This window comes from Frankliniella occidentalis, unplaced genomic scaffold (genome assembly GCF_000697945.3).
Source record: "Frankliniella occidentalis isolate FOCC.00 unplaced genomic scaffold, Focc_3.1 Scaffold77, whole genome shotgun sequence".
Classification (NCBI taxonomy): Eukaryota; Metazoa; Arthropoda; class Insecta; order Thysanoptera; family Thripidae; genus Frankliniella; species Frankliniella occidentalis.
The window spans coordinates 230,078-232,803 of NW_026267207.1; positions in this window are offsets into that span (position 1 = coordinate 230,078).

The window sequence follows — 2,726 nt, forward strand, 5'->3', positions numbered from 1 at the left end:
AGACGAAACCCTTTTTGTATTTTTGGCAGAGCGACATAATGACGCACTCGACGGGCGGGAGTGGGAAGCCATCAGCAGCCAGGAATATCGGAAGGACCCTTCGGAGACGGCACGTCGCCTCAGCCATTTAGCCCTCGGCTCGGTGAAACGGAGAGCCATCGAGGGGAGCATTGCATTCCTATTCGAGGACCCACGGCCATCCCCTTACTCCTCCTCCCTTCTCATCCAGGAGCGGCGGCAGGACACTGGACCGAGCAGCAGCGTCGGCAGTCGAAATAAACCATCAGGAACAACGACCAACTTTCCTTTTTTTTGGTCATAGAAGCGCGAACCTCCTTCAAAGTGATCGTTCAAACCCAAACCCGCAAACTTGCTCCTTTTTTTCTGTCTCGAAGGAAGGGCGCTCCCAATCGAACCCCGAAATAACCCATCAGATTAGCCTTGGAAGTCGAACCTGTCGTAAATAAGCCCATCGAGCAACGACTACCGATCTCGCTCTCTCTCTCTCTCTCTCTCTCTCTCTCTATTCGCTCCGTTTGCCGCCCATATTCGGGTCGTCCATCCTTCCCCCCGTATTGCAAAGTCTGAGAGGCTCTGTCTATCAATTTATGTGTTTGCCTTGAGGAAGCAGGGGGTTCGGTTTCCGTGCGCAGGGCCTTCTCTCCCCGGCCGTGCCCGGCCCGACCCCCCCCTCCCTCCCGACCGGCTGAGCTGGCTCTTCACCTCACTATCTATCCCATTCCTGCTGCTGTTGCCCCAAATCCGCTGTAACATACCATTTCCTTCGCTCAGACCGACGTTTCCCGGGCGATATAGCGCGCGGGACGCATTCCGTCGGACGCAGGCAGGTGGCGAACAGCCTCAGAAGCCCACCAGGCGAGCGCCATGAATAGAGGGAAAATATTTGGCGCACATATAGGAAGAGCACTGGTGCCAGATGCCTCTTTTTTCAATAGCGACGTATTGATATCGTACAAAAACGATTCTTTGTTTAAGTGGCAATACAAGCAATAACCAATTGTAATAAGAGAACAATGGAAAAATAAAGGTGCTAAGTCCTACCTTATCTAACAGGCACTCCTTAGTTCTCTTAAAAGCGCTCAAGGTTTAGTTCGATTAAAACTGCACTTGGGGTTTAGTGCCTTATAAAAGGCACTTAAACTGCAAAAACCACTAATACTAATCACTAAGCACCTTTGGGGCTCATTAGTACGCTTTTCTAGCAAGGCACTAGACTAGAAATTTCTTTGGCAACAACCCTGGAAAGGCACTCTGCTTTTTCAGTGAAGTAACACGACACCCTCCCATACGCAACACACGCTAACGACATGAAAGAAGAGAAGGAAAGCATTCGAATGGCTGTACGCCATTAATATCAGCGCTAAATGAAACCCTAAAGAAGATCCGGCTGCAGCGCCCCGCCAAAAATGCGCGGGTATTTCCATCACTTCATTACGAGCGTTACGAGAGACCGTGTGATGAACGCGCGCGTATAGAAAACCGATTGCCGGCGACAAAGCAAACCCATTACGTGTTGAACTATTGCGGGCTGCGTCCGGGCGGCAGGGTCGCTCAGGGGCGGTTGTAGTCCTGCGGCACTCTTCGAACGCGACCCCCAGTTGTGCCTCAAAACACAAACACAATATGGCGGCGCGAAGCGTTGGGCGGCGTGGAGCGGCGTGGAGCGACGCTTACTATACAATAGTGCTTCCGGAATACATTTCCGCGCCGAGGCGCTGCGGCCCCGCCGCGCCCCGCCTCCCGCTGAAGGGCCTGCCAATGAAGCCGGCCCAAACGCGCATGGTATTCGAACCTCCCGCCGCAGAGAGCGTGGCCCCGTACGCAAAGCCTGCATGTTTATTGTTCCAGGTCGGGACCGACCGCAGGTCGGTCAGCCGCAAAAGCAAAAGCAGCCAGCATTGACGACATGTAACATGCACGCCGACAGTCGGCGCCAGCATACCCACACCCACACGCCCGGCATCTCTGAGAACATAGCGGGCGCGGCTGGTTAAGCAGAAGCGGCACAAACAACCAAAAAGCAGGGCGCGAATATTTAGCAGGGTGCGCGGTCCTGACCAGGGTCAGCGCCGCACGTGGCGTAGCGGAGCGCGCTCTCACGGTCGCCGCTATAAATAACGCAGTGAAAAGGCGCGAGTGAATAATAGGACGCGCTGACACTGTTTATGAATACGGGACAAATTTATAAGGAACCACTTCATCTGCGCAGAAAATTTCTGACCCACTTTCCTTTCCCGCGCTGCGTTTTTCTTTCGCCCTTCGCGCGAAACGCGAGCAGACGCGCCGAGGAAAAAAATGGAGGGAGAGAGAGGGATACGGGATAGGGGAAGGGAGCGGAAAGAGAGAGTGGGGGGTGGAGGTCTCGAGCGAGAAGAGGGATTGTATCTGTTTCCGCCTCGGACGCCTCGGACTCGGCTGCTGCTCGCGTTTTGATTTTGCAAAAGGGGAGTCAGAGAGAGAGAGAGAGAGAGAGAGAAAGAGAGAGAAAGAGAAAGGGGGAGGGGGGGGGGGCGAGATGTTGGGAGGAAAGGGGGCAGAGAGAGGAAGAGACGGAGAGGGAGAGAATGAGAGATAATCTGAGTCTGGAGGGGAAGAGTGATTTGGGCCATCAGCGGGAGATACACCACTCAATCACACACACACACGGGCTGATGGATCTGCTGTGTCATGTGAGGCGGGTAGAAGGGCTCTGCGTGTTGTTAGCG